Source organism: Alligator sinensis, unplaced genomic scaffold, assembly GCF_000455745.1.
Source record: "Alligator sinensis unplaced genomic scaffold, ASM45574v1 scaffold344_1, whole genome shotgun sequence".
In the NCBI taxonomy this organism is placed as follows: domain Eukaryota; kingdom Metazoa; phylum Chordata; order Crocodylia; family Alligatoridae; genus Alligator; species Alligator sinensis.
The window spans coordinates 98,518-117,190 of NW_005842427.1; the positions used below are offsets into that span (position 1 = coordinate 98,518).

The following is an 18,673-nucleotide window of genomic DNA, read 5'->3' on the forward strand; positions in this document are numbered from 1 at the left end:
AACTCTGCCAGTGCCCCTCACTCCTGCCCTAAAATCTCACTCCTAAAATTTTATATAATTTTGTAGCACCATATTATCAGTTCTCTTATTATCACAGCATCGAACAGCTCAAGCCACAGACCAGAACCCTGGTGTGCTAGGTACTGTACAAATATAACACATAAATGACAGTTCCTGCCCCAAAGTATTTACAATCTTAGTACAAGACAAGAGACAGGCAGAAAGTATAAAGAAACCATGTGAACATCCTGGGCCATCAGGTTTTCTCATTATACTGGCAACATTGTGAGATGCTGAGAAGAGGAATCCCCCTCCCACTCCAAGAAGAGTCTGGGGGGTTTGCAGTTTGAGAAGAACTGCTTTGGAGCATTGGAGAGGGGCTTATCCATTTCTATTCCAGAAACATGCAAAGATGGGATGATCTATTAGCCATTGTATGTGGTGTGGTTTTTTTTAAGCACTGTTACTTTGTGTGCTTCCTCAGGCACTATATGTTTGCTTTTAGTTCTGGGTCCCTATTCAGAACAATAAAGTTACCAGCCATGTTAGTTGTGTGGTACTATCTCTCCCCTCAGCTAGTTTAACCTACCCATCACAGTAGTCACAAAAATATAGGTTTCATAGTTTCATAGTTGGTAGGGTTGGAAGGGACCTGAGCAGATCATCAAGTCCGACCCCCTGCCGTGGCAGGAAAGAGTACTGGGGTCAAACAATCCTGGCCAGGTGTTCATCCAACCTCCTTTTAAAGACCTCCAGGGTAGGAGCCAGCACCACTTCCCTTGGAAGTTGGTTGCAGATCCTAGCCACCCTGACAGTGAAGTAGCGCCTCCTGTATCTAGTCTGAATCTACCCTCTGCCAGCTTGTGACCGTTATTTCTTGTCACTCCTGGTAGAGCTTAGGGGAACAGGGACTCCCCCAATTCCTGCTGGTCCCCCCTGACCAGTTTGTAACAGGCCACTAGATCCCCCCTCAGCCTTCTCTTGTGGAGGCTCTCCAGGTTGTCCACATCCCTTCTGAAGTGCAGCATCCAGAACTGAACACAGTACTCCAACTGTGGCCTGACCAGTGCTGCATAGAGGGGGAGGATCACCTCCTTGGACCACCTCAAGATGCATCTGTGGATGCATGACAAGGTACGGTTGGCCTTCCTGACCGCATCCCCACACTGTCGGCCCATGTTCATTTTGGCATCAATAATGACTCCAAGATCCTTTTCTGCCTCTGTACTGATGAGAAGGGAGTTCCCCAGCCTGTAGGTCTGCTGCTGGTTCTTCCTTCCCAGGTGCAACACCTTGCACTTGTCCGTGTTGAAACCCATCCTGTTCCCATCCGCCCACCCCTGTAACCTGTCTAGGTCTGATTGCAGCCTATTCCTCCCTTCTGGTGTGCCCACTTCTCCCCACATCTTAGTGTCATCTGTGAATTTGAACAGGGTGCTTTTTTACACCCTCGCCCAAGTCACTGATGAAGAAATTGAGCAGTGCAAGCTCAAGGACCAAGCCCTGCGGAACCCCACTGCCCACATCCCTCCAGGTCGAAAATGACCCATCCACCACCACTCTCTGGGTGTGGCCCTCCAGCCAACTAGTGACCCATTTGACAGATGGAGATGCCACAACCTCTCTAGTTAGCCTGTTCCAAATCTTAACCACCCTCAGAGTGAGAAAGTTCTTCCAAATATCCATCCTAAATTTCCTGAATTGCAAGTTAAGACTGTTACTTCGTGTCCTGTCCCCTGCAGCCACAAAGAATAGTCTGTTAGCGTGCTCCTTATAACTACCTGCAAGTATTTGAAGACTTTTATGAAGTTTCCCCTTGGTCTTCTCTTGAAGGCACCAAATATTCCTAGTTCTTCCCATCTTTCCCTCCCACAAATGTCATCTGCCTACACCTCTGACTTCCTGCCACCAGTTTTTCTTACCCAACACATGGCTTCTAGGGGTGTGCGAAGCAGGCCCTATTTGATTCAGATTTGGATTTGGCCTGAATCAGGGACAGTGATTTGATCTGTTGATTTGAATCACTGTCCCTGATTTGATTCATCTGAATCCAAATCTGAAGATTCGATGCTGATTTGGAGAATCAGCGATTCGGACGTAGACACAGCTTTGAAAGTTTTTTCTACATACTTTGAGGTAGCAGCACGGCTCGTGATCGCTGCGATGCTGGGACACACGGAGGGTCCCACAGGAGTGTGAGCGGTGAACCCGGAAGTGGACTGGAAGTGCTTCTGATCCACTTCCAGGTCTGCTGCTGAGCATGCTGGGGAGCCCCCTGTGCTTCTGTGGGATGCTCCATGTGCCCCAGGACTGCAGCACTCATGAGCCCTTGCAACCTAGAGGTATGTAGAAAAAACATTTAAAGCTGTCTATGTCCGAATTGCTGAATCTCTCCGAATTGATTCCTAGGGTTCCAATTCAATTTGGAAAGCTTAAAGAGTCCTCTGATTCAATCTGGATTTGGAGATTCGGCCACTGATTCGGGCCGAATCTCTGCCGAATCAAATCAGGGACTGAAGCTTTGCACAGCCCTAATGACTTCCTTTCTCGGAGCCCTCCTGACCAGTCTGTATCCTAGGAGGTTCCCCACAGGCCAGTTCTCCATCATGCCCATCAAAATCCCATCCACTCACTATTTTTCAAAAGTGTATTGACCCAGATCTGTTTGGCAATGCAGACACCCAAATGGGTGTCTGCATTATGAAAGTGATGTGTGTGGACCCTGTACAGAAAAATGCAAAGCATTGCACTAGCTGGGACCAACCCCAGTGCAGTTATGCCAGCATGTAGTTGATCAGTAACTAAAGAATGTAGCTATTATTTATGGCTATGAAAGCATGAAGATAAAGGGAGCAAAACTGTTACAACTTTAGCCCTGTTTCATTCAAGTTTAAATTAACAAGAGATTTAGCTCATCAGTATCTTCACAGGAGCATGCAAGAGAACAGTTACAGCGTAACAGCTGATGCAACCACCCAACTCCCCCTCCTCTTGTGAAGCAGCTAAAAGGTACCTCTATCCATAGCTAAAAAAAATACTTCATTTTAAAGTACTTTGTTACCACAGAAGGAGGTTTAGTAAAGAGATTTTTTTTTCAAGATCTTGCAAATAGCAAGAGATTTCCTGATTGAAAAAAAACAAGAACTCTTCACAGATTTTGGAGAGAAGGAAAGAAACTGCACTGCAGAAACCACATGGGGCTGACTGAAGTACAGTGGTTTGGATTCTACGCTATAATTCAGGACAAGTATTTACATAATCTATAACCTCCAAGAGGTGTACACAAACATTTGGACACTTCCCAGGCCTGTATTAATGTAAGAGCCCCTTTAAATGCTACCTAGCTCTCCAAACCTGAGAAAGGTCTTTGCAGCCTTGTGACATTTTTCTAGGGATTTGGTTCAGAGCTACAGTGAGCAAAAAAAAGAAAAAGAGGAACAAACAATGGGGGAAAATTAAAGCAACGAATTATAAACAATGAATAATTAAAAAAACAGTCCCGTGTCTCTCTCGTATCCCTCAGGTTATTGGCCCCAACTTTCAAGAAAAATTACTAATCAACAGGCAAGAGATAGGGTGTGAAATTCAGGTGTATTGCTTAGGTGTTGGTGAAATTCAAAATGTAATAAATCAAACTTCCGAAAGTGATGTCTTAGAGGAAGCGAGTTTACTTCTTAACTCAGAAAGACTAGCACCCCTTCATAATTATTGGTAAACAAATACATCCATATATTCACCTGCATAAATGATTAATTTGCCTGACTTGTACTTTGGGGCTCACCTCAGCAAAGCATTTAAGAATGTGTTTATGCCCAGACCTATTTAACTGAGCATTTAAGCACACACACAACTGCAAGCATGTTTTTAGGACCAATGAAATAAATATTCTGGAGAGCAGGTCTAAGATCCAAAATGACTTAGATAAAATGGAGAAACAGTCTGAAATAAATCAGATGAAATTCAGCAAGGGCAAGTGCAAAGTCCTGAAGTTGGGACAGAATAATTGCATGCACAAATATGGACAGGAAAGATTGGCTAGGCTGCAGTACTGCAGAGAAGGTCCAAGGGGTTACAATGGATCATAGGCTGAATATGAACAAATAGTGTGTTCTTGCTATGAAAAAGCCAACAGCATACTGTATTAACAGGAGCATCTCTCAGAGATCAAGGAAAGTGATTATTTTGTTCTATTCAGCACTGGTGAGGTCTCACTTGGAGTACAGTGTCAATTTTGAGTCCTACACTTCAAGAAAGATGCAGACAAATTGGAAAGAATCCAATAGAGAATGACAAAAATGATTAGAAGCCTTGGAAACATGACATAAGGAACGGCTAAAAGAACTTAGACTTAGTCTGAAGAAGAGAAGACTGAGTGGGGGATTTGATTACAATCTTCTAATGCCTGAAGGGCGATTATAAAGAGGATGGAGACAGCCATTTCTCTGTAGCTGTAGGGGGCAGGGTTGGGAGCACTGGCATAAAAATGTAGCAGAAGAACTTTAGTTTGGAGAATAGGACGAACTTTCTAACTATGTAGGTGCAGTGAGATCACCAGCCCTAGAAATCCTAAAGAGCAGATTGGACAGATGCTTGGCCATGATAGTTTAGTCAGGTATGATCCTGACTCAAGCAGGGAGCTAGACTGGATGACCTCAAAGTCCTTTCCAGCCCTACTTCCCTATGATCCTATGAACAATCCAAACATTAAGTACATGCAAAATGCTTACTGAGTGGGGACCTTGCTTCTTTTTTTTGTTCACTTCCAAGATATATCCCAGTTTGTGTCACCAACAGTCATAGAAATGGCATATTTTAAGCATATACCAACATTTGCAAAGAAAAAAATGTTGAATTTGGTTATCCAAACTGGTAACATGAACGTGATAATGATCTTGATGGTTTGTTAGTGGTGATGTCCAAGAAGTGGTTGGTGCTGATGATACTCAGAAGAGATAAGTTGCTGTTCTAAGGATCCATTCAAAGGGTTACTTTTACACAGTTAGGAAATAAGAACACTCCCATGTGATTTTGCCTCCAAATCAATGCTGACTGACCCAGTCTAAATTTTGCATGCTTGCAAGAAACTGCTCATAAACAAACTGCAGTTCCAACATTATTTGTAGAAGTTATTCAGCAAGTCATTTCAAATACATAAATGTGAGGAAACCACAAGCTGTTCCCAAACAATTTGCAAACAGAAATAGAGGAGGAATTCATTACATAAATTATTTGCCATGAATTATTCACCCATCTCTAATCTTACTATCATTTAGACCATAAAATACATCCTATAAAAACAAACAGGATACATAATGCAGTATATGTCGTATTGTTAACTTCTGCAGTTCCTAGGACTGCTCGCTTTTAACCATGCAGATACAATATTGCACTAACATAGTTTTCCTACTTGGAATCTACTTCTGAGTTTTATACCTTCTCTCCATTTCAAAAGCTATGATGAGAAGACAGCATGCACAATTGTCTTGGTTTGAGGCTGTGGTTTGTTTTGAAGCTTAAGGGGTGAATAATATCCCAAATTAAAAAATGCTGAAGTATCACAAGCCATTCTCAAGATGCTTAAAAGAAAAATAATGGGAATCTTGTGTAATTGGCTGATTTAATGAGATTTCTACAATTTGGGCCCACTTACATAAGGTCATGGCCACAGACAAAATATAAGTGCTCCCCTCTGGTTTGACATATAAATCAAGGGTCAAATCCATCCTGTATGCAGCCAAAAAAGGTTTGGAATCATGGTGCTAGTTGCTTTCTGCCTCAAGACCCAATTTCAAGGTTATAGATATAATCTGCTAAGGGTATCACCAACACATAAACCCCAACCAGGGAGCCGCTGCCCTCATTGTTTTGGATATCACATTAGTGTCACCTTCTTGCAGCTACCTGGACAAACTATACATTTCTATCAACACATCACAACACTGCATTTTCGCTTCACCCCTTTGTCACCACATAGTAATAGAAACACACTAAGGAGTCTCCAAGGACCCTTTACGGAAATGCAGGGCACAAGACCAGCTAGTGAAAATCTGGATGATTCCATGAATTTCAAAAAGAGAGAGAGCCTCAGGTGTTAGTTGTACCTTCACAAAAGGGAAGATGGCGTGAAAGTCAGGAGTTCCAGGTCCTGCTCCTACCTGTCACACTGACTCACTGTAGGACCCCTGACAAGCCACTTCATTCTTCTGTGCCTCACCTTCCCTATCTGTAAAATAAGGATAAGAATATTGATTTATGTGGGGAAAGGGAGTGAGGCATAAGCCCTGAAGGTTTGTAACATGTTGGCCAAGAGCCACAGGAAGACACTATAGACATACATCTAAACTATTTTCTATTATTATTTTTAGCCAAGGAAACAGAACAGAATCCTAAACTCTGTGTGTGTGTGTGTGAGAGAGAGAGAGAGAGAGAGAGAAAGATGTAAAGTTTTTCATACTTTTTCTTTTAAAATGTATTTCACATTAATAAACATATTCTGTCACTTGTCGGGCTTCTGAACACTGTCTTTTTATTAAACGGTGGTTTTGTTCACCTTTGATGGGAAAAAGGAAAATCATGACTGAACTTCTGTTTGTGGAAAAGCAGCACATTCACTGTTCACTTAGTTAGGAGAGAATTTTCATTGGTATTGCTCTAACTCTGCTCCCAGGGAAGCCACTGGGTGTTGACCAATTCACAGGTCTGATCTACACTATAAAGTTCTGCCAGCATAACTATGTCAGCCCGAGATGTGAAAAGACTGCAGGTCTGACTGACGCCAGCAAACTCCCTGGGAAAAATGAAGTTAATGTCAACAGAAGAAGGCTCCTGTTGGTTTAGCTTCTGTTGTTTGGGAGGCCAACACAACTATGCCAACAGAAAAAGCCTTTCTGTCAGCACATGTCATTTTCTACTAGGCATAGTGGTAGCAACCCTGCAATGAAGAAAAGCCCTCACTGCCTTCAACAATAAGGTAAGACTAACACTGAAAGCCTTTAAAAAGCCCATCTTATTGCCTGATATTGCTGGGCTTATCTATCCACTCACAAGGCCAAGACACTTTCCTGAGCAAGTATCTTTAAAATCTGCACAAGCTAAACTGCTCTTCTTCCCTCCTCCCCCCTCCCTCACCCCCTGCCCCCAGCCCCTAGCAAAAAAAAAAAAAAGATTCTGGCTCTTGGAGTTGCAAGAACCATCTTCTGAATGTGACTGGAGTGAATTTCACTGCTGCTGTGATGGTATGTTACAATTAACCACTGTACATGGTCAGCAGTACACAAGTTTTTTACTGCTTTGAAATGGCAGTGGTCTGGGTTTCACATATCATCAGCACCCCGGCCAATAAGCTTAGTTCATGGGCTAGCAGTGTCAGACGCATTTTTCAAGTCTTAGTATGCATAACAAGAAAAACTAGGCAATGTACTATCAATCTGTAATATTTCTATGGTACCACAGTCAGGGTTTCTTCAAACAATAAAGACAAGGGGTGGTATTCTCAAAACAAAAACAGTAAGTGAATTAGGAACACAAACTCCACTGACTTTCAGCAAAGACTAGGATGCACTATGACTCTTGAAAATGGGACTTAGGCCCCTTAGAAGATTCTGAAAAGTGAAAAAAAATGGCTTGCCTGCCTTTTAGTAATATTTTTAAATGAATAAACTGAATCTAGACTTTTCAAAGGAGTCAAGGGGGTTGGAAGCTGGAAATTGAGTGTCAACACACCCTAGATATTCCTCCATTTAATATACAAGAGGATTTATGGATTGAAGACATGGAAGAGATGGAATGGAGTACGGATAGCACAGGTGCACCACAGTTTGGGCAAAGCAGTGAACTTTAGAAAGAGGTTCAGAAGGAGATGTGGAAAAAAGAGAGGGAAGTCAGATGGAGCACAAGGCCATGAAGAACAGCCCTGCTGTATGTTAATTACTGAACATACAAAAGCAAGCAAAGAATACCTCAGAAAAGTCTTTGCCTTCCATAACAACCGGCTACGCTGGACTTCCCACTAAAACTAGAGCAGAAACCAAATGATACTCAACCAAACACTTGGCTGCACACAGCTGTTTCCCAGTGTGATGCAAAGGCATGGGAAACAGAGTCCCAAAGGCAGGGGAGAGAGTATCTCCCTAGGGGACATGCACCCCCCTGAGCCACAGAGGCTCATCTACCCCAAACAGCTCTTCATTGGCCAAGGGAAACCCAAGGAAAAATGCTCTCTCTTAAATACCTACGCCTTAAGGCCAAGGATGGCTTGAAAGGTAGCATTTAGTACCTTGAATAGCACCCGAAGAGAGAATGCCACTGGTTCTCTAGCCAATGAAATGGAGCACAAGTGTCAAAGACTGACCATGTCCCCTTCCAAAGGCAGCCTCAGCAGATGGCCCTGAATAAGGGCCACTGCGGTAAGGCAGCCTGGCAGCGACAAGAGCACGGGTAAAAGAGAGAAAATGGCAGGATTTGATTTAGCCACTGCAGGTTTTCTATAAATACCAAAAATCAATAAACTATCTACTAGATGTTGCCATTAAACTCAAAGAGGGAAGGAATTAAGTGTGTTGCTGATGAAGTAAATCACTATGAAGGCAGCTAGCTCTTCTGATCGAAGCATGGGGCTGGGAGTCAGGAGATGCAAGCCCTATGCCACAGGCATCCTGTGTGACCTAGAGCATGTCACTTTCCTACTCTGTGCCTCATTTTACTTGGTGACAGAACATTGCAAGGAATAATTTATTTGGGAAGTATCCTGATGCTTTTAGCTCATTCAACGTGGCTTTAAAGTGACACGTGAGGGCCACAGGGCACAAGAGCATGCTGGGCTTCATGGATATGGCCAGATGATTGAAACAGTGAGCACAAGATGATGGACTTCATGATCCTGAGGAAAGGAAGGAAGGGAAGCAGCAGAGTAAGGACTGAACTTCAGAAAAGGAGACTTTGACTCACGCAGGGAACTAATGGGCAGGATCCCCTGGGAGGCTCATCTAAGGGGGAAAGGAGTCCAGAACAGCTGATTCTATTTTAAAGAAGCCTTACTGAGGGTTCAGGAACAAACCATCCTGATGCATAGGAAGACTAGCAAGTACAGCAGAAGACCAGCTTGGCTTAGGAGGGAACTCTTCAGTGATCAAAAACACGAAAAGGAAGCTTATAAAAAGTGGAAACTTGGACCAACAACTATAGAGGAGTATAAGAGTATTGCTTGGGCATGCAGGGATGAAATCAGAAAAGCCAAAGCACAATTGGAGTTGGAGGTAGCAAGGAACATGAAGGATAACAAGAAGGGTTTCTACATGTCACCAACACGAAGAAGATCAGGAAAGTGTGAGTCCCTCCTAACAGGAGAGGCAATGTAGTGACAGATGATGCAGAAGAGGCTGAAATACTCAATGCCTTTTTCACCTCAGTCTTCAGAGGCAAGGTGGGCTCCCAGAGTACACCTGACAGCACAGTTTGGCGAGAAGGTGACCAGCCAACAGTGGCAAAAGAACAGGTTAGGGATTATTTAGAAAAGCTGAATGTGTACAAGTCCGTGGGGCCTGACGCAATGCACCTGAGGGTGCTGAGGGAGTTGACCAATGAGATTGCAGAACCACTAGCCATTATCTCTGAAAACTCATAGTGACTGGGAGAGGTACTGGATGATTGTAAAAAGGTAAATATAGCGCCCATCTTTACGAAAAGGTAGAAGAAAGATGCAGAAAGAAAACTACAGACTGGTCAGCCTCACCTCAGTCCCTGGAAAAACCATAGAGCAGGTCCTCAAGTAATCCATTTCTAAGCACTTGGAGAAGGTTATGAGGAACAGTCAGCATGGATTCACCAAGGGCAAGGCATGCCTGATCAACCTGATTGCCTTCTATGATGAGATGACTGGCTCTGTGGATGTGGGAAGACCACTGTATATGCCTTGACTTTAGCAAGGCTTTTAATACAGTCTTGCAAAAAAACTAAGGAAGTCTGGGTTGGATATATGGACTGTAAAGTGGATAGAAAACCGGCTGGATCATCAGGCACAGAAGGCAGTAATCAACTGCATGATGTCTAGTTGGTAGCTGGTCTCAAGTGGAGTGCCCCAGGGGTTAGTAGTGGGTTTTGTTCAATATCTTCATCAACAACCTGGAAAAAGGGATGGAATGCACTCTCAGCAAGTTTGCAGATGACACCAAGCTGTGGTGTGTAGTAGATGTCGGTCTTGGGAGGTGGGGTGGGGCATGGGAGACACTACTGCAGGCCTGGCTGCTAAGCTACTGTGTTACCAGTGACCAATCAATCATGATTCGCTCAGGGACCAGCTCAATTCACAGTAGCTAGCTAATGTAGCCAGTTAATTAGCAACAATTAACACCTACAAAAACACAGACTAAGGAGAGGAAATAATCAATACAACCAACTGCCCCAAGACAGAGACAGACACAGTTGCACAAGCACCTATGTCATGAGTTTTGTCTGGCAGCAGCAGCCAGGGGTGCAGGGACCCAGAACCCCCCTGCACCGATCGACAGCTGGCAGGCTTCATGGCCACAGCAGGAGCCACTATCCCTGTAGCTTTCACCCTGCTGCGACTTAACACACACAGTGCCACCCATGTCACGAGTTTTGCTTGCCCGCAGCTTGAGGTGCAGTTCCCCCCCAAACCTCTACACTGATCTTGAAACTTGGCAGGCTTTGTGGCCTCACCAGAGGGCACCACCCCTGCAGTTTTCACCCCCTGTGGTGTAACACATACACGTGACATGAGTTTTGCTTTCAAGAATTTGGGATGCAGTTCCCCCCAAACCCCTACACCGATCTTCTTGAAACTTGGTAGGCTTCATGCTCTCAACAGAGGCTACCACTCCTGCAAGTTTCCTCCAAATAAGACAAAAAACAAGAAAGTTATAGATATTTCATTTATTCTCCATTATACCCTATGGCTGAATCAGCTCCGAATCTTTTCTGCAGTGATTCAGAAGCTCCAAATTGATTTGGGAAGCCTAAAGCTTCCAGCGATTTGATTTGGATTCATAGATTTGGCCTCCAAATCATCTCTGAATCTGAATCATGATATGAAGCTTTGCACAGCCCTATGTTCCAGACGTGCAGTGAGCTTTCTGAGCTCACTGGCTTGTCAGCACAGCTTCTATCAGAGCTGGCACTGGCATGCCTCTGGGACCCAGGAGCTGAATGTCACTTCTGCTTGCCCCCTGCTGCCCCTTTACTGACTGCCAAATTCAGTAGCAGGGGAAAAAGATGGGGGCAAATGGCAGCAGGGTTTACCCCCTGGGTTTCAGAGCTGCAGCAACACAGGGTCTGGCAGCAGCCATGTTAATGAATTGGTGAGCTGACTGCACATGCACAACACAGCTGAAGTGGGGTATGGCTGCACCCCCATACTTCTTTGGATTGGCTCCTGTCTTCATCCATAAGATGTGTGAAAGTGTCTCTGCTAGGCATCCTGTTCACTGAGATGGCCAATAACACAGTGCTTGTGCCCTTCACGTATCAATCTGTAAAATGGTACCTCAGAGGTAAGGAAGCATCCCATTTTCTCTGTGGTATTAAAGCACAATGGGGTTTACCATACAGATGTGAGGAAACTTTTCAAGAACATGTGGGACCTTTTGTCTCTAACATTCTTCCTCTTACCCCAAGGCTGTTGTGGACAACAAAATATTCCCTACGCCTTTTACCAAAGCTCCAGTTCACAAGTCCTCACACAAATCTCTTGGGGGAGAAAGCCCCATTCTAAAGGCAAATTATATTTTATAGTACTCTGAATGCTGTATAACAACGATGCAGTGCAGGGCACGATAGGAAGGTGTTACCTCGTATTATGGCTGCAGAGACAAACCAAGACAAATTCAACTGGGAGCAAAACTGGTAGGAGCAGCTGCAGCTCCCCCTGGAAATCTCTGGGGCAAATCCAGCTGTGAGGTAAACACTTGTGTTAGTCACACATGAGGAAGTCAGTACCGTGCCCAGTGAAGTAAATAGCAACCCCCACCTCGGCCCTGAATTTCAGAGGCACTTTAAATGGGGCAGCAGCTATACACTGATGCAGACGGAGAGGGATCTATCTTTTTGTACCTGGAATTTGCCTCCCATCCACTTTGGGCACCATGTTAAAAATTATGTACATAAATGGTAGGACTTCGCTACAAAAGCAAGGCTCAGGAATGTAAAGCATCCTTTCAGCTATAGGCTTCTTCCCCACAGACAGGGATCGCATTCACTCCTCATGCCCTCACTGGCTCCCACTGCTGCAAGATTATGTCTTTTTGCCCTTTCCCCACAATGTGTAGTCTGCAGCCCCCCATTGCTGCCATCACAGAACTGAAGCAATGCACATTGCCTCAGTGGTAGCAGTCAGGGGACGGAGCCCAGGCCTCCCAGCTCCTGGTCCTGTGCCAAAAGAACAGCCATCCCTAGCCCTCCCCTCATCCCCCCACCGATGCAGTCCCCTCACACACAGCATCGCTGCTGCTGCTGGTGCACCTCTGACTGCACAAGCAAAGGAAAGGGGGCCCAAAGGCAGACGGAGAGCCCACCATAGGCTGGCTTCCCTCCACTGGAGACTAGCAACAGCCTCCTTCTGCTGCAGTCACTTGGCAAGCAGAGCTCTCCCTGACTCAGCAACTCCGCGGCACCTCTTGTCAATTACTTCAAGAAACTGCTGACTCCAGAAGGGAAGGCAGTTCCAACAAGGATGGAGCGGGAAGGCATGGAGACTGAACTCCCCTCCCATTGCCCATAGAGGTCACCCCTCCAGAGCAGGGGCGCAGCATGCAGGCAGGGCAAAACTAAGGGGCTGGCTGGGTAGGTTTCTCCTTCCTCCCCCAGCTGCTGCCCTTGCTCCATGGATAAAGAATCACTGTCTATTTTGCACGGCAGACACTTCACCTGGGACTGGGAACAGAAATGAGAAGCCAGAACAAGAAGGGGAGAGGCAGACAAGAGAGAGAAAGGACCCACAAGAAAAAACAAAAACCCAGAACCAGCATGTGCCCCAGGGGTATAAGCAAAAGCCCTGTTAAGTACAGCATTGCCTCAGTGCTGCACAGCTGAGGCAGACAGGCCAATGATTTGTACTGGAGCCATAAGCAGCATGGGCACAGAACGGCCTGATGGCAAAGGAGGGCTCCAGGCACACCAGCTGTTCCAGGGGCAAAGGGAGCCAGGGGTGCTTTCACAGCACAAGGACTCAACACCATTCTGTCCCTGTGACAACTAGCCAAGCTTTCCATGCTCAATCCTAGCTACCGGATTCCACTGCAGCACCCCAAAAACTGTTTCTTCATGCTCCATGACTTAAAGGGTAGGGGAATGTGGCTACCCCTTTGGCTACTAAGGCAATAGATGTGCATTAAGTTCAGTAGCATAAGTTGTGGGGGGCAAACAGGGTATCAGAGTGGCAGCTCCAGGGAGCTCATATTACCCCCGGCTGCTGCAGCAAATCTTACAATGAGGCAGCAGCAGCCTGTGTTGCCACAGTCCATGTGCCAGGAGGTAAGGGCTTGCTTCAGTTCTTTCACCACACCCTCTGTGCTGCCCAAAGCACCAACGTTTCAGGTTACACCTCGGCATTAGAGCCATTGAGCAGACTGAGTTGCAGGAGTCCCGTCCCGCAGCCCGTATCAGAAGCCCTTGGCACAGCCTCTCAGAAGGGGCTTCCGTAAAACAAATTACTGCAGGCTTTAACAGGATAAAAAAACCTCTCTCTTTTCTTGAAGGATTCCAGAGACTTCAGATAGCATTCACACATAGCAGGACACAGAGGAAGGCACTCCTGGACAGAAAGCATGATGCCTGGGGACAGGAGCAGAACAAGAGCACCCAGTAAACTCCTGTAGTTTTATAGTGTCCTGGTACCTTGAGCAAACAAGCATGCAGACAGGGCTTGCCTTAGCTTTCAAGATCTCAGCCCACAGGTCAATACACATGGAACTCCATCCATCTACTTCACAAAGGGTGAAAGTCCATATACAGCATCCAGGTGTCAAAATCAGTGATTCCTATGACTCCAACATTTGATGCTTAGACCTACTCTGAACCACTCACTCCAGGGTGATACCACTACTGATTTATGCAGTGTTTAGTATGGTTTAGTTGGACAAATGCATTTATCCCAGATGTGCATGACCAGTACAGAGTATATTCCATGGTCCCAGCACTACAGAATTCACCAGAGTACAGTCCCATCTGGAAAGCATGGGGGAACACTCTAGCCAGACAAAGACATCCACTTGCCATGTCAGTAACACACAGGTATCTGCATCTAGTCAAGGTGGCACAGAAGCAGTGACAGTGTATTAGGACAGGATTAAATTGAATAAAAAGGCACATTGCATATTAAAATAATTGTGATACAAGTCTATATTCAGTACCAACATGAGAAACTCCCAACCTACGTGGGAAGAACAGGAACACCTTGTGATGGAAGAGGGCTTTGGCTAAGCCAGCCTTGCTGATACATGCTGGAATGGCACCACATACACACTTGACTACTATAAGCAAACAATACAGGAAGAACAGATTGAGAATAACAGCATGATAGCTGAGAGAATCCCCAGAATGTAATGAGATCAAATTTGTAGGTGGACAGTAGCACAGAACAGATCCTGTATGGATACAATTCCAAGCTATAAAAACTTAAGTATATTAGCCCTGGGCTCTATTAGTGGCTTCTGGATAGGGATATTAAATATACAAGTGACATAACTGATAAAACAGTAATAACAAGCAACTTCAGCTACCTGCATCTGAACTGATTAAATACCATGTGTAGTAAGGAGCTTGATCCTCTTCCCAGGATCCTCAAAGCGTGTATTTATTAACCAACTACTTGTTTCCATTTACAGTGGAAGGACATAGACAATTCCTTCATCTCCTCTGCTTTTACCTAGTGGAAATTATAGAGCAATCTTAGTGTTTCTCATGTTGTTCCTTGTACCTGTGGTGTGTGAGGGTTTGAAGGGTTTGAAGTCATGGTTCTGGGGAATTCTTGGGTTAACAACTGCCTGCAGATGCAGAGGACTGGACTCAGTGGTCCAAGAGACCCCTGCCAGTCCTGGGTTCCTATGTCACAACCTAACAAGACTTATAAAAAACAGTTTCTCAGCATCTTTAACAGTACTCTATGGCATAGCAGGTTCTGTGCTTTGTTAGAGTCTACTCTTGAGTTCTAGTAACACTGAGAATTCAATTCAGGAAGTAACAAAGTCTAAGGCATAAAGTAATAGTAGTGGCTGTACAATTAAGATCAACATTCTTCTGAGAGATAGTACGCCATCAACTGGCAGTGTGCCTTTTGCACTTTAAAAAAGAAGATTATAATATTACTACTACTATTACTACTAATAATAATAATGAAGAAAGTGGTCGGAAAGGATCCCATCTTCAAAAAACAAGAAAATTAAAGTCTTTTACACTCAAGCTGGAGAATACTTCAAGCAAGCGCAGCAGAGTCACAAGAGGTATGCACTGCCCTTAAGCAAAAAGGACAGGGGAGGGCAAACACATACACTGTATCACTAAATGACAAGGGACAAGAAATTACTCAATAAAAACAAAGCTTCAAAAGATGGCAAGGAGGATGACTGAGGAGGAATCTGAGCAGTAAACTGAAAAAGTTAATATCAAATATGTCTTTATACTTATTAGGAGCAGGGTCTGATAGACAAATGGAGGGTGTAAGAAGCAGTGAAATAAAATCCTTGAATCCTAGAATTATAGAACAGTACTGTTGGAAGGGACCTCATGAGGTCATGTAGCCCAACCCGCTGCTCAAGGCAGCTGATTTAGCCAACTAAGCCATCTCAGTCAACTGTGTATCTAACCAAGGCTGGATCTCCAAAGATGGGGATTCCACAACTGCTCTAAGTATTCTGTTCCAAAGCTTCTCACCCTCATAGTGAGAAAGGAGGCAAAAGGAGAACAACATTGCAGAGAAACTAAATGATTTCTCAAGCTTTGGTTATCACTGCAGAAGATTCAAAGGAGAATCCCACTGCATGACTACTCTTTTCAGAGCATCAGAAAAGACAACAATGGAATAAACTGATAGGTGGTTTGTCACTAGAATGGCATGTAGCCAAAAGGTCTGAAAAAATCTGAGAATAAAGTAGCTATGCTGCTAGCAAAATATATACAGCCTATAGCTGTAGTTAGCTGCAATTGGAGGACAGCAAATATTGTAGAGTACCTAACTTTTAAGAATGTGCAGCAACACCAGGTAAATAGGTTGAAACAATAACTAAAGCTCAAGTTACAAAATACCTAAATGAACATGATAGGGGACAAACCAGGAGAGCATCTGTAATGGGTGCCCAATGATTTATATGGTATCAGCATGGTTGAACATATTTCTTAGTGATCTGGAAAGAATTCAAAAAATGGTGAGGTAGAAAATGTGCATCTAATAAAATGATGTAGGTTAGCCAAGACAAAAAAAAGATTGGGATAAACTTCTGTGGGATCTAATCAAGCTGGAAAATAGGCAGTACAATGGAAGATGAAATCTGGTATTAGCAAAAGGAAAGGAAAGCATACTTGAGGGAATAATTGTAAATATATGTAAATTGCAACTTTAATGTAATTGCTCAGGGTAAATATTCCAGTATCACCGTGGGCAGTTCTATGAAAACATCTGTTCAGTGCACAACAGTGGTCACCAAACACGCAAACAAGATGTCTAAAAATGAGATAAAAATAAATCTGAAAACAGTAAAAAATGGCATTATTAAAACTGATATCACATCCTCAGTTACTGTGGTTGCTTCTGGACACCTTATTTCAAAACATAGTAAAACAGAACAGTTTCAAAAGCAGACAACCAAAGAAATGCTTATAGGCCAGGAGTCATTTGCCAATTAATACGGAGATTTCCAGGGAAGATTTGGAAAGTACTGAATGGTTAAAACAAATCAGGTGCCTTCGTTTCCTCTTTGATTAAACAGGAGAAAGGGATGTTCAATATAACTGAAAAGAAGAAATGAAAATGAATGCAAAGAAATACTTCATTCTTTTTTGGTTTTTTTTAAACACAGAGCATAATTAACCTGAGGAATTGATTACCACAGGTTATCATTAAAACCAAGAGCTTAGCAGGATTCACAAAAGCTTACACATTTATAATGATAATGAGAACATCCATAGATAGCGAAGCCTAATAAAAAAAACCACCCCCACCCACTGAGTCCTGATGGAAGGATTCTGTGAAAAGGCAAATGTTAATAAAGCAGGCAGAAGAACAGCTGAAGCTGGACAGCTCACCTGCAGCTCACTTAAACAGGAAGAGTAGGAAGGAAAACTGTGGTTAGGTTAATAGAAGAGGCTGCCCGTTTGTTTTCTGTTCCTGCGACTGATTTTTGAAGTGGTACATTAAGGACTTTGGAGTTCACTGTTTAGCTTCATTCTGAGGCAGAAGAATACAGCTGGTCTGTTTGGCTCAAAAATCTCTCTCAAGGTAACAGGCAGTTGCAGGAAGACAATGTGGGTGTGGGAATGCAGAAGAGCTTTAGGCACTACACCTGAATTGTTCTGGTAAACTTTGGTTAATTCACCACTCCTAAGAGAAAGCATATAACCAACGACTAAATTATCAAATTATCCAGCAGTAACTAATTATCAGGAGTTGATAACACGGGGGGGGGGGGGGGGGGGGGGGGGGGGGGGAGAAGGGAGTGGGGCACTGATAAAAAATCAGAACAGCAGCAAATTAAAATTATCTATGGCAAAGTAACTAGTAGACCTTATTACACTTTCATTCCAGCACAGCACTGGGGGCCTATTAGCTAAATACATTTTATTAATTAATTTGTCTCCATAGGTTTTCTTGTACCTTCCTTTGAAGCATCTGGCACTGGGCTCTGGACTCCACAAAACCACTGGTCTGGCAACTCATGTGTTCAATGTTGCAGAATTGTACCATGGAAAGTAAGCTTTCCTCTCTTTAACCCTTGCCTCCCTTGAAATGTATTTCTTTAGCCTTTGTGTTTTGAAGACAACCAGTGTACAAATGTCACAGCCTAGAACCTAGACACCAACTTTCTGCTGCCAGCATACAAGACGACAGACTGCAGCTCACACTCTTAGAGCTGTGTTAACTCAGGAAGACCAGAGGCAGAAATAATGATATACTGCTTTTAATTCCTAAATGAGCACTCTGGCTTCTCTACTACAGGAATTGCACTTGGATAGAACTGCATGAATAGAGGCAAATGAGTGTGCATATCCAGACAGAAGGCATGATGTTGCATATGCACAAGTAATAAAATGGCTGTGTCAAATCTATCAGCTCTGTTTTTATTCTCTTCCAACAACTGCTGCAGAAGGTGAAACACAGATTAGCAGCTTTTTAAAATTGTATTTTGCTGATTGAAAATCATCTTATTTCATGTTACACCATCAGCTCATTTTGGTGCAAACTGGACTCTCCCTAGACATGAATAAGGAAGGACACAAGCAGCATAGCATCTGTATATGAGGTGTTTACATGCAGCAGTCAGAACAGAAGATGAGGAGGAAGGATGGGAAGATCAATATTTATTAAAGCAAAACAATGTTTCCAAATATTACTGGTCATGAGGAGTTGGAGTTTTAATCATTTTTAATCCTATCACCTCCTTCAGAAACAAAAAAAATAACTAGTGTTGCCTAGAGAAACTTTAGCAGAAACCAGATTGTATTCTGA

The 18,673-nt window shown here is 43.8% G+C and overlaps 1 long non-coding RNA gene across 1 annotated transcript; it reads left to right on the forward strand.

The window, feature by feature from the left end:
• The first annotated feature begins 17,298 nt into the window (after positions 1 to 17,298).
• Positions 17,299 to 18,273, forward strand: LOC102368541. The gene is made up of 2 exons (XR_324601.3): positions 17,299 to 17,446; positions 17,810 to 18,273. It is a non-coding gene; the product is annotated as an uncharacterized LOC102368541 (long non-coding RNA).
• Positions 18,274 to 18,673: the final 400 nt, after the last annotated feature.